This window comes from Schistocerca nitens, chromosome 3 (genome assembly GCF_023898315.1).
Source record: "Schistocerca nitens isolate TAMUIC-IGC-003100 chromosome 3, iqSchNite1.1, whole genome shotgun sequence".
Taxonomy (NCBI): Eukaryota; Metazoa; Arthropoda; class Insecta; order Orthoptera; family Acrididae; genus Schistocerca; species Schistocerca nitens.
The window spans coordinates 853906260-853920363 of record NC_064616.1 but is presented as its reverse complement, the minus strand read 5'-3'; the positions used below and the strand labels follow the sequence as shown (position 1 = coordinate 853920363).

At 43.6% G+C, this 14104-nt stretch overlaps 1 protein-coding gene across 1 annotated transcript in view; it reads left to right on the top strand.

Moving 5' to 3' along the window:
* The window catches only part of LOC126249451 (uncharacterized), a 243854-nt gene that overhangs the window by 115853 nt on the left and 113897 nt on the right, over window positions 1-14104 (top strand). The window lies entirely within an intron of this gene.

Genomic DNA, 14104 nt, shown 5'->3' with positions numbered 1-14104 from the left:
TGAGGCTAAAGATGGAATCTAAGTGTGACGCCCATCAAGAGCTTGTTTTGGAAGTTGTTTTACATTCTGATCTTCTCGAATGTCTAAGTCGAGCATAAAGAGAGGTTTAAACAAATATCACTGACACGTTCAGAAATCCTTCAAACTTCAAGATTCAACAATAATTGTACCTGGTACAGTAGCGCAACGCGTACTTGGGTAACAGCAAATATGTGACTATCGGTTAGCACCTTTGTGAAGTGGAGGAAGAGGAGTTGGTAAGTATGATAAACTTTGTGCCTCGTTAATTGCCACTGTCTTTTTGTGCTATCCGGTGACTAAGCCAGGAATCCCTTATCTCGCGCAGTAAAACAGGCGCTGCATTTACGGATCCTTGACAGTACAGGAGATGGGTTCGCTACCAGGGATGTTTGTAGTTATGAAGCGCTTACCTCTGTCACTAACTAGTCTTTGTGCCGCTGCAGTGTAAGCGGAGGCTTTTTACCGAAGGTAATTTGCTGTGCTTCAGGGCAAAGCCATGGTGTCTGCTACGAGGACCTGTTCGTTTGTGTCTGCTCTTGGGTCCGTTGCATAATAAAATGACGAAATAGCGAACTGAAATTCTAGTTTATGGGTAACCGAATGATAGAATTTGCTGGTGGATATATTTTTTGTCTAATTGCGGTGCTCAGAAGTACATGCACAGTATTTGTACCTTATGGATACTAATGGTGGCATACTGCACGTGGGAAGTTGACGCACAGGTGGCACATTCTAATTATTAATAGACTGTTCTCTCTTGCTTCTTGCATTCACCTTTATGTTTCTTGAGGTAGCTGAGCACATGGTTTTACTCCCATTTCTCAAACTGATGTTGCAGCCCTAGTTTAAGGTTTGTTGAATTTACGGTGAACTTGTTTTCAGGAAGAAAAGATTTGTTAGGCCAATATTAAATAGAAATTTCACGGAAACTACCTTTTCACTTTGAGTAACAAAAGAAGTTAGGGGATAAATATTACGATATATCCTTGATACATAACTTATTAAGTATGCCTTAGTGGTCCAATGAGGATGGTTAAAGGGATGATCGGATCCGTCATTTTCCATAACGTTTACGAATTTTTTGATGAAATACCCTGGAAGAAATCTCCTAGCCCACTTCGCAAAGATTAACAGTTTATAATCGCTACATCGTTCATCATCGTCATCATTAGAAAAGTATTCAGTTGAGTGTGTACATGACGATGCATTGTTTACTGTTTTATGTGGTAGAATCAGGAACATAAATGTAGAAGGAAATGACTTGGTTAGTTGGTCGATTTGGGGGAGGGGACCAAACCGCGAGGTCATCGGTCCCACCGGATTAGGGAAGGATGGGGAAGGAAGTAGGCCGTGCCCTTTCAAGGGAACCATCGTGGCATTTGCCCGAAGCGATTTAGGAAAATTGCGGTAAACCTAAATCAGGATGGCCGGACGCGCGTTTGAAATTTCGTCTTCCCGAATGCGAGTCCAGTGTGCTAACCACTGCGCCACCTCGCTCGGTAAGGGAATGTGTCTAATATTTTGTTAAATTGATAATAAGAGAAAGAAGGGATAACATTGTCAGCTGAATCGTGTGAGAGACAGTCAAATGGAAACGAGGCAGATGGAAAAAATAAGTAAACTATTTATTATTTCAAAAGCAATCCCATAACAGTTGGTACCTCTATCCCACTATGAGACAAGACGGTCAATGCCTTCATGGAAAAATGTTCGTGGTTGCCTACGGAACTATGATTGTACCCAGACGTGCACCTCTTCGCCAGAAGCAAATTGACGGCCACGAATGTCATTCTTTAGGACTCCAAAAATATGGAAATCGCATGGGGAGAGATCGGGACTGTATGAAGGATGTGTTAGGGCTTCATAGCGGAACTTCTGCAGCGTACTGGAAACAACCTTGGTAACATGTGGACCCACCCACATCCCCCATACAGTCCCGATCTCTCAGTATGCGGTTTCCATATATTGGAGCCCTGAAAAAAGACTTTCGTGGTTGTCGATTTGCTTTGGACGACAAGGTGCACCCCTGGGTACGATCGTAGTTCCGTAGGCAACTGCAAACGTTTTCCACCAAGACGTTGATCATCTTGTCTAACAGCGGGATAAAATGTAGTAACAGTTATGGTGATTACTTCTGAAATAATAAAAAGTTTACTTACTTTTTCATTTTTCTCGTTTTCGTTTGACTGCCTCTTATACTTCTGTGCTGATGCCACAGTGAAAATATTGAAACTAATTATTAATAAGCTGAAAAATGTTCTGCATGATACTGAATGAGATTATGATGTGCAGCGAAATCAGTTAATACTGAAGATAGAGCATTCTTCCTTTTTCTGGATGGCGCGTTCCTCTGCATTGTGATGATATCGGCGCGGTATGTTGTGTCAAACTTCTCCGTTCAGGTTTACCTCCTGAGTGCGTATGGGGAAGATTGGTTTTATAAACATCTTTTCCGGTCGCCTGAGAAGAAAAATGATCAGACACAAGCATCCATGTCGTTTTGCAAAGAGTGTATGAGGAGCTCCAGTGACACACATACTGAACCGAACGCACAGAACTGCAGATTGTAGTGTATCATGTTATCGATTGGTGCCCTACATTAACGTGTTTGAAACTTATAATGTTTGTGGTTTGAGTAATAGGAGCAGAAATAAGGACGGAAGTCTCACTTTCTTGAAAATTCCTGTGGAAACTACCGGAAACCAACCTGAAAAATTCAGAACGACTCTTTATATTCAGGAAAATTAACAACGTGTGCACTACGTCGTAATTATTTTGCAGACAATTTTGACGTAGTGAAATATCGTAATATAAAGAAGGCGTGCTGTCCTGTCCTATTTTCTGGACCTAGGCATGTTGCATTCGTAAGGGGCAATTATTCTTCCATGGAATTATTCTCTGTCAAATGCCACCTTATTAATTCGACGAACAGGCACAAGTCAAGACGTTTGGTACTTGTTGATATAATGATTACGAGTCAGTGTCTGTATTTTGGAATCTCATGTAAGTGGTTACCGCTACATTAACCAGTGTCGTGGAATAGTCAAGAATGATAAAAAAAATGGTTCAAATGGCTCTGAGCACTATGGGACTTAACATCAGTGATCATCAGTCCCCTAGAACTTAGAACTGCTTAAACCTAACTAACCTAAGGACATCACACACATCCATGCCCGAGGCAGGATTCGAACCTGCGACCGTAGCAGTCGCGCAGCTCCGGACTGAGCGCCTAGAACCGCGAGACCACCGCGGCCGGCAAGAATGATAAAAATAAATGTCGTGTGACTAGGGCCTCCCGTCGGTTAGACCGTTCGCCCGTTGCAAGTCTTTCGATTTGACGCCATTTCGGCGACTTGCGCGTCGATGGGGATGAAATGATGATTAGGACAACATAACACCCAGTCCCCGAGCGGAGAATCAAACCCGGGCCCTTAGGACTGACATTCTGTCGCGCTGACCACTCAATTACCGGGAGCGGACGTCACGAATAATGAGACATTTTCGCCGGAGCAAACACATTTCATCTCTCTCTCTCTTTCTCTGTACCAACCCGTATCGAATCTCCTTCCAGGCTCCATGTTTCTTAACCTTTCCGTAGTTTCCCTCAATTTCTTACAATATATGCGTGTATGAGACGTTTGGCAAGGCGACCGTCGATTCCTTCCATCCGCCTCTCTTTGCGCATCTTTTCCAGCCGTCTCTAATGAGCACAATACCGATGACGCTCTATACTCTACCCTTCTCTCTTTTATCGGCGTGTTTGTGTATGCTCGTTATTTTCTGGCTGGCGATACGGTAACGATCTCTCGACCCGTTACGGCGCGTTACATCTTCAATGTCACTGTTATAGTAAAATGTCTTTGGGAAAATGGCATCGGAGACCATATTGTGTACGAACAATGCAATTCCTGGACTGTAGGGCTTGGCATCGACCATGTGACTCACTTATTTCGCGCTGACAACGTTAGCAATGACAGTCAGAAATGGGCGTCCGTAGCTTGGACTAGGGGACGACACATACGCTATTTTCAAAATCCGACACGCCTGTGTTACGCGGCTATAAATTTGGACGTCACGCGTTGCGTACGAAATCGTTAGGCTTGGCTATGCGAGTCGCGGACTGCCTCGTGGAATGCTTGTTTCCTTGAGAGCACGCTTATGGTGCCAACGAACAATAGGGAAAGTCGTCACAGGACTGCGTGTGCCATGTCGGAAGGATAGCAGCCGTATCTGTAAGGAAGCTCGCAATGGATCCTTACGTACGTACATGGTGTTGGCCATATCGGCAGCTGATTTCTAGCGCGTGACACTGAATAGTAAGCTGATTATATCGTATACGGGCGTGGGAGGGAAGACATGAGTGCTGATGTTTGTTCAGCCTCGAGTCTGCAAATTACCTGACTTTCTGTTGCTTTGTATCCCGACAGATCTCAGTATTTTCTTTAGCTGAAGGGCAAAATTTTTCACAACGTTCAGTGAGTAAGAGGGCCACGCATAATAAGCTTGTCCGTTGCAGAATCCATTTTTCATGAGTTGATTACTACTACTATGACTTTTTGGTAAATTATCTACCTAGTCCGGGAACTTATTGGTGGAAATATTTGCTGTTAGCGAATATCTTGAAGCGATTCTCTTTTCATGATCAACAGACGATGTTGGTGCGTGCGGTGGTGAAGAATGAGATTGAGATGTCAGATCTTAAAATATTTTTGTTCAAAGAATATGTATACCATTAGCTACAGTGCTGCAGCTTATACGAATATTAAGTACTTTGAAATTTATCAAAAAGATAAGATCATAATAATACACCTGCTCCTGTATCGTGTAAATGAAAACACGGCGAGTGTGAAGCGAACCCAACACAGAAAGTAAATCGTTTGAACATTTCTTCCGATACCTTCTGTTAAGTGAAATGAGAGCATGATGTAGAAACGTTGGTTAATAGTAGTTACGTACACCGTAAAGTGAGTTATCCCGCTCTTTATTTTGTTACGCTCTGTCTTATGTTTATCTTAGAAATCGTAATATTTCAGTGTGACGAGCAACGAGACATTCTTTTGTGAAAAAAATCTTGATCAGACTTTGATTTTGGGATAAATGTTACAAAACAAATACAGAATTAGATCCTCATTTGCTAATTTTCAGTTCGACAGCACGTTCTTACTTTACATTAACAGAAGGTACTAACGGACAAATTAATTGAGTGAGATATTCCTGAGTTAGCACCAAATGTATAAGGTATGCTCAATTGAAAAGGTATCTTCGCTGTAGTGGCGTTGTATGTAATCTCAGTTGGTGAATATGTTTCCCGAGAGATGGCATGATGGTGGGTATTTCCTGTTGCACAAGTGGAGTTAACGGCTTCACAGCAATTTCCTCATTTCTGGCGAGTTGTTTCTGCAGTTCTTTGCATGATGGATTTCTCCCTATCAGCACAAAAATCGGTTACCCAATTTCTTCGCACAGATGGGGAACAGACTTCTTAAATTTATCGCGGGATAAAGAGCTGTACGGAGCGCAGTCCCTCGCATGGTGCACAATAATCTGGTTGTGTCAGAGTTATGAGACGGGATATGTAAACATCAAGGACATGCCGTGTCCCGAACGGGCGCACGTTACCATCGCCAGTGCCACGATTTCGTTATGGAGGAGCTCATACGGACGAATCGTCGCATCACCACGCATTACATTGCTGTTGAACTGTCGATAAGGAAAGGAACTGTGCATCACATAATCCGCGACAAGCTTCCTTATGGCAAAGTTTGTGCGCAGTGGGTGCCCATGCATCTTTCAGAAAATCAGAAGACGGCATGAATGAGTTTTTGCCTGACCCATCTCTTGAGATACGCGAAGCAACGAACGGATCTCATTGCTCATATTGGTTCAAAACTGGCTCTGGGCACTATGGGAGTTATCATCTGAGATCATCAGTCCCTTAGACTTACAACTACTTAAACGTAACTAACCTAAGGACATCACACACATCCATGCCCGAGGCAGGATTCGAACCTGCGACCGTAGCAGCAGCGCGGTTCCGGCCGCTGCTATTGGTGGCATGTGGTTAATGTGGTTTCAGCACTTCGACCCTGCCTCCAAACGGAGGCAAACCCTCTTCCAAAAAAAGCCCACTCTGCCCCGAAGGCCGGAAAAGTGATGTTCATTCCTTTCTCGACGAAGAAGAGCCCCTACCATCGACTGACTACCACGGGATGCAAAAGTTAATGCAGGGCAGTTTCGCAACACGTTGGTGAGGCTCAAACAGGCCATCAAGAACAAGCACAGGGGCAAGGCAAGCTCTCGAATGGGATAGTGCATCTCCAGGCCAACGTTAGGCCTCATGTGGCCACCAGTAAGACCCTCGAGCTTGGAAAATCCTCCTTACAGTACCGATATCTCCCCATGTGACTCGCAGTCTTTGGTCTCTTAAACAATCTCTGAAATGTTGGAGGTTCACCTGTTACCTGGAAATGCAGGACATAGTGGAGAGTTGGGTCCGTCAGCAACTTGAGAGTTTCTGCACTAGAACTCCACTCTCTTCCTACGTGCTACGTATAGTTGCACTGTTCCACATGAACTGTAATTATAATATCGTTATTAAAATTTCTTTACAAACAAGTGTAGTCTCCTTTTCATTTGGTCACAAATTATACAATGTGATTGTAGGTCTATTTTTCATACAGGAAAGTGCTTACAAGGGAAGAAATAATTTATTATATGTTATCTCATTTTCACATATTATTCTGCGCCTGTCGTGGGCAAACTCCACTCCATTCATCCAGCCAAATTTTTTTGTCAGCAAAAACTGATCATTCTTCATTTGTCTGGTAGAAATAACTTTTCCGGAGGAGACACAAAGGACTGAAGTGGTAAAAAACTTAATTCCCTTCTCTAGTTTCCCGACTTAGTGTTTTCCTTATTTCTCTAAATGTCGAATGTTGAGCTGGCTCGTTTGATATGGACACTGCCGCATCCTCATTCAACTGAGATACTAGTGACAGCACCGTAGACGAGGCGTTGAACTCTAATGTTCCAGAGAGAGAGCAGAGCATCAAGTTTCGTGTTCGAAAACATAATTTTTTTCCAAGTTGGTTGATCTTACTGCAAAGATTTGTCAAGAATATTCTGCAATACCCCATTTCTGATCAGAGATCTATACCGAAATATATGTTAACATCGAACGGCTACACTGGTAGCGCATACCTTCTTGTTACTGCTGCCTCTTCTCAGAGAGCGAAAAAGGAAATCGAAATAGCACACATAAGATATGAAATTTCAACAGCTTTAGTGATTTAAGCGGTATTTTTAGTGTGTCGTTGTGAGCCATTTCCAACAAGCCCTCAGTGTCTGGAAGTCTCCGGTCTGCGTTACACCTACGCTACCGTTCGCAGAAACGCAACCGGGGCGGAACTGTGGCCAAATGGTGGAGCGCGTTAACAAGCAACTAGCGGTCAGTAATTAGTAATTACTTGCAAATACGCGGTCCTTGAGGTGTGGGCAATGCAGGCGTGACAGTACGTGCTAAATGCTTCGCTCGCCTCTGCGCCATTATGGAGAAGTTCAACTCTCAGACGAAGGCAAAGGTGCAGTCATGTTGCCGTAAAATACAGTAACTGTTCCTAGTACGAAGGCTGTGATAGCTTTAAACAAGCAGATCATCATAAAAGGTTGCAATCTAAGTTGTGTCCTTTGAAAGGCATTTGTATCTCATTTTGAATCTCCTCACTCTCACACGCTGGAGGAAATTACAAAAATCGTATATGCGTCTTCAGCAACTGTGAACTTAAATAACAATTGACTGTTTTGTTTTGATGATGTACTAGCAGCGATCACTGTTTCATTTTACATAATATCACATGTTTTAGCTTATTGTTATACTCAGTTCCAAAACTCAACACAGCCTGAAGTCAATGCGGAATCTCATTAGTTTTGCCTGAGTTAGCGCTTAGTGGACGCGTTACTAATTATTGCCTCTCCCTAGCGTGTCGATATTGTGCAAACTGCGTAAATGTATCGAGCGCGATGCGCGCAGAGGTAAGACTCAAAACACGCATTATGGAGTACGGCAGATCAAATCCCCACCCGACTGTCCAGATTTAGGTTTTACGTAGTGTCCCTAAACAGCTTCGCAAATTCCGGGATGATTCATTTGAAAAGGGCAAGGCGTATTTCCTTCCCCAGTCCGAACTTGTCCATCTCTAATGGCCTCGTCGTCGAAGGGACGTTAAACCTCTTGTATAAATCTAATGACTGCTTGTGTCGTGACATATTGTATTTGTGCTGATATGGGTGGATATGGAATAAAAGTATTGGAGAGATTAAAAACGGTACTTGGCACAAATACATATTTCCAGAAAATGCAACAAAAACAGGCTAATCTGGCGTCACCATCTATAGAGCACGGTGTAGTGTTCCGTAGAAATGTCAGACTGCACTGAGGACACTCGCCGAAAATGCAGAAAGCTCTACAACCGGCTACCACGAGGTCTTAAGGTTACCGCGATACTACGGTCAACTACCTCATCTAGGAGGTTGCTGCCTCGTCCTTCACGACACCACAAATTAGTTGCTGTTTCTACAGCAGAATCCTGCACCTAAACATGCAGCAGTTCTTAAAGCTCCCATTTGAAGAAGGTATTTACGTAAAAAAAAATGTTTTATGTTATAAGAAGTAGAACGCACTGATAAAGGCAATTGGCCGCGTTCTTTCAAGCGAACCGTGTCAGCGTTTACACTAAGCGATTTAGGAAAACGTATATCTGCATTGCCGAACGGGTATTCGAGCCGCCGTTCTTCCGCGTGCTAGTTGAGTCCTCTCTACTGCCACCTCGCTCGTTTAATCTTTTCCAGGAACAGGCGCACACAGCACTAAATCTCATTTAGAAACAAGGAAAACCATAGGCGTACGTGTTTAACCAGAACTTCATTCCAGAATGTCAGTCTACACTGTGGTAGCGACGTCAGAAGTAAAGCGTGTTCTGCAGCGCTGGTTGAGCTTGACTGGGTGTCCTCTGCTCACAGATTCATTCGTAGCTGTCCGAATTGAGCTCGGGTCACTGCCGGCGGGACATTACTATTCAGAAGAGCCGCACGACGTGTTTATAGTAAAAGACTTGTGTGGGAGAATGAATGCGAGCATTTAAGTGCGGCTGCGGTTTCCGCAACAGCTGGCAGCTCGCGGAGAGATCGGCTTTAATGCCGACGGCAAGCTTTCATTGGTGGCGCTGCCGTTTACAAGCTATTAACTGTTGTAGGGCGAGCAGGTAGCTGCATACAATAGCGCATCGCCTCCCATATATAAATTTTAATATCCTACATGGGAAGAGTCCACCGGGAAGGGGCTACCCATACACCCGCCAATCGTATCGCGCTTCTACTTTCATAACCGACACATTTGGCGCGCAATATAATTAGTCAACTTAAGTATACGTAAATTTTATTCCAAGTGTGTGACAGTCACGATGTGAAAAGGAACGATTTCATGATGCTTGGCACTTCGAAGGTTTATCTATGAACTTCTGACACTCATCTCAAGGATAGACTCTTCAAATTAAAAAAGAGTAGTTTCTTTTATTGATAGTGCCCTCATCCGTTACTGTTGAAATGAATTTTATCCGCTCTTCTTCCCTACTTGTTCCTGGCTATAAGGATAACAAACACAGGACCCGATGAGGATTTACAATCTTTATGCTTGAAATGTCAGACGGCGTACTATGAAAACTCCAATATCCAAACGTAATGTAGGTAATGATAGCAAAGTGGAATGGATTATCATTAAAGATCTTTTCGAAGAGCAAAGGTTGAAAAATGCAAGAAACTGCAAAATGGAGAAAAAAGGGGCAGTTCCTATCTCGGATAACGCATTATATGGCCTAAACGTTTCAACTAACGAGAAAAACAAAAAGATATGACAGAGAAAGCACGTAATTGATGAATGCATGAAAGGCCGGAGAGACGCCGGTAATTTATTACTGTGTGACAACGGAAGTAATTATGAAGGTGAAAAAGTAACAAGTAAGACGAAACTGGTGCTGATTTGATGTTGAACACTTACATGAACCACGGACTGGCCTGTGAAAGAGAACTCTGTGTTTACACGCACGTGTGGCGAGCGTAAGAAGACAGCAGAGCAAAGATACTGCTTAACACGTTTGTTAATAATTCGTGGTATAAGATAGGAAGGAACACTAAGGTTCGTTGAATTTGTAATATGATTTACAAGATAGCTTTCTCATAAGACAGCGTAGGTTGAACTGAAAGGATATATGTGTGGTATAGCCGGCCGTTTTGGCCGAGCGGTTGTAGGCGCTTCAATCTGGAACCGCGCAATTGCTACGGTCGCAGGTTCGAATCCTGCCTTGGGCATGGATGTGTGTGATGTCCTTAGGTTAGTTAGGTTTAAGTAGTTCTAAGTTCTAGGGGACTGATGACCTCAGATGTTAAGTCCTATAGTGCTCAGAGCCATTTTATGTGCGGTATAAGAATTTTACGACAGAAATATAGGTAACGAAAGGCTTCAAATGGAGGGAGAGCAACTTCTTCCAGAGAGTAATTTAAATTTTTTCTGGAGAACCCTACGGAACGGACGCAGTCGGAAAGCCAAGTATATTGTGAGCTATATGCTTATCTCTCATTTTAGAAACGATATTTATTATCCGTGAAACTTAAACTTCGGAATATACTTCCTTCTCAGAAACCCACAAAATAGTTGTACGACGCGAGATAATGCGTAGTAGTTCGATGTCATATGATTTGTTGTGTAAAGCCTAACTGGTGAAAGAATTGTTCAATTTTGTTTACTGTTGAGCAGAAGTATTTCTATGCAATTTTAACATTACGTGAAATGAAGAAAGAGATCACTGTCTTGGAATTGTATTGGCATGCGCCGAAGTCATTTTAGAAAAGCACGGAGAACCTACATCGTTGTGGCTGGACGATGATTCGAAATGGGCTCCCCACCAGCGGTAGTCGAGCGTCTTAACCAGTACACCAACCAGGTAAATAATAAGTACGTTTTCAACAAATACCCTTATCAGTGTTGTGGGAGGTGATCATACCGGAAAGATTTGTTTGTGTGCGTGGCAAGTTCTCTCTTCTCTCGCCCGTTGGGTGGAGTGAAGGGCGATAGCTAGGAAATTTACACCCAGATTTGGGGAAACGTGGAAGGACGCCGGACGCCGGCGCCGAAATGCAGAGAAGTGCGCTCGGCGGGGCGGCGGGTTATTAACGGCACGTCGTGACTCCTCTCTGAGCGCCGCTCAGCTGCCTCCCCCCCACTCACTACCGCACCTTCTGTTGCTTTCTTTGCTTCGATCCTCTCACAATGAGGCCATCATCTCGTCCCCAGCAGACCGAGGCACTTCCATATTTGTAGCTGCAATCTCCGTCGTATTTAGTATATTATTCACGCACGGCAAAGGTTTCCATTGTTCCCCCGCTCAGTCTCTCTGAATCTGTTTAACTGTACAATCAGCGTCGTTGCCGGCGCGGTCTCGCGAGGGATTAGGAATCGGCTAAGCATTCGCGCGGCCGCTGCGCATAATCGCCTCCTCTCTTTATTCTATTTTAATTTTAAATCCCCTTACAGCGTATACTCAGTTTTGATTAGATATACAGTCGACACATTTACAGACCGCTTTTTAGTCGCTGTTTCCCTCCCGCGTCCCCTCTCCGATCAGCGTATGTATATCAGTTTGTCTAATAAGAGCCAATTCCATTGTTTGCCGTGGTGGAGCCTTCTTTTTTTAGGCGCCATTAGGTGATAATACGCGCGGGCTGGGCGCTGATTACCACCTCAGCTGGCGACGTGGGCGTCCTCCGGCTGCCCGTTCCTTAATAAGGCCCACACTGATTGTCAAGTTTCGCGCGGCTCCTTGCTAGTTTCTCCGACCCCGATCTCTTGAGAGAAATCAGTCATTTGTATTCACTTATATGGCTCCTAACTTGCCAGAGCTATGGGCAGAAACGTTCTGTTTCTCCAAAACGAAATGACGGTTTCGCCACTAGGTCCCCGCTGCCGAGCGTGAGAGCCTCCGGACAGCCGGACACGGTTCTTCCAGAGAAGTGGAGGACGCTGTCAGTTCCGTGAATCGCCGATGGACGCGCAGTTTGCTACGAACCGCGTAGCTCAGCTGTGTAACGACTGCAAATCACACTGCCAACACTGATGGAAATTTATCGTAAAAGGAGTCGACATGTGCATAATTACGTCTGCGAGACCTTCATGTCTTTATGGACAAGCTGCCCCATTAGAATACTCAGTCTTCCTTTCAGTAGTATAGTGGTTTGAACAATCTTGCAGTGTCCAGATAATGCAGGACATTCGGTGCATATGTATGTAGAGATTAAGTCATTTCCGCATCTAGGTCATGGGAGACGGGGCACTAGATGAGTTACGTGAATCATGGTGAAAGTGATGGGATGGCATTTTTTTGAAGGAACCATTGCCGCATTCGTCTGAAGTAATTTAAGAAACTACATAACTTTCCATCGGTGTATGCTTGAAGTTAGACACACACACACACACACACACACACACACACACACACAGTTAAAAAAAAAGTGCGAAATCTTATGGGACTTAACTGCTAAGGTCATCAGTCCCTAAGATTACACACTACTTAACCTAAATTATCCTAAGGACAAACACACACACCCATGCCCGAGAGAGGACTCGAACCTCCGCCGGGACCAGCCGCACAGTCCATGACTGCAGCGCCTTAGACCGCTCGGCTAATCCCGCGTGGCACTCACAGTTTTAATATGCCTTTGGTATACAGGCGATCACGTACTACTGACAGAAAAAGAGGGCAACCTTAAAATAGGAATCCGCGTTCTGGAGAAAATTTTTAAGGAATATGAAATGAAATGTTGTTGAAGGAAACGCATATTGTGGCATTTATCCGAAAATACTCTGAAAGAACAAAAATTGTTGCGAATAACCTAATAATACTGAGAAGTTAATCATCTTAATTACTTAGACTACGACGTTACGTACGACTGAGCAAAGATTTAGAATAACAGCTATCAGTACTCGGCTATATGTCAAGTACAGTAAACATATACTTAAAAATAAAAAAAAACAGGAACTAACAAGGCTGAAATTTTAGAAAACAATGGCGGACCTACACCATCATGTGGAAGCGAATGATGGGTCACAGGATGACGAGAAGAGAGCCACATTTAGACATCAGAGGTAATGTTACATCAAAAGACTTGGGAATAGCGACGTTAGAATAGCCTTAGACTGAAAACTGAAGATAATAGAACAAATGTGAAGAACATATGAATGATGAATGAAAGACTGCCTGTCAAAATGAGGAACTACAAATTACGAGGACGAAGTAGTGTTGAAAGACCGAGAAAAGGATGGCTGCCCTAAAGGACCCATGCCTATTACCTGTAGTGAAGATTAAGATGATTTTGTGCTAAAAAGCTTACGTTTGAGAAAGAAGACGTAGAACTCCCAGGTTCGTATAAACGATTTATAGTTTACCCACCGTCGTTGCTCGTTGAGAGTTCCCTTCCGTTACACGTTCGATCTGCTCAGTGATTGGAACCATCTGTAAAGTCTTTGTGGAATTCTTACATTCAGTATTTTCTTTACCAAACAAATTTAAAAATTCAGTACACATAAGCGCATTACCATTCTCTCAGAAATTTTTGTAACGTGTCTACTGAAACTAGTTTCTCTCCTTTCGGTACCTTTGTGCGTAGGTAAGTTTTGTACTAGATGGTAAACTGGAAGATTCATAATAAGCAAAAACAGCAGAATTCCTGCGAAACAAGTGGAATGGAGGTGTGTCGACTATAAGAGATTTTTATCGCCGCATTGTAGTTGTTATCCTCAGCATGCCCCTGGCGCGCGGAGAGATGACTGTGTACCGGTGCAATAGTGGTGCCTGTCGGGTAGCTCAGCGTCTTCGGTAACAAAAACAATTTGAGTGAAGTTTTTATCAATGGTATGTGGCACAGAGCCACAGACGGAAAACGACAAAGAAACGTGTCGAAAGAAAAGAGACAAAAATTGGTTGATGTCGCTGCCACTGTATGTCGTGATCCCGGGTTCGATCCCCGACCGGGTCAG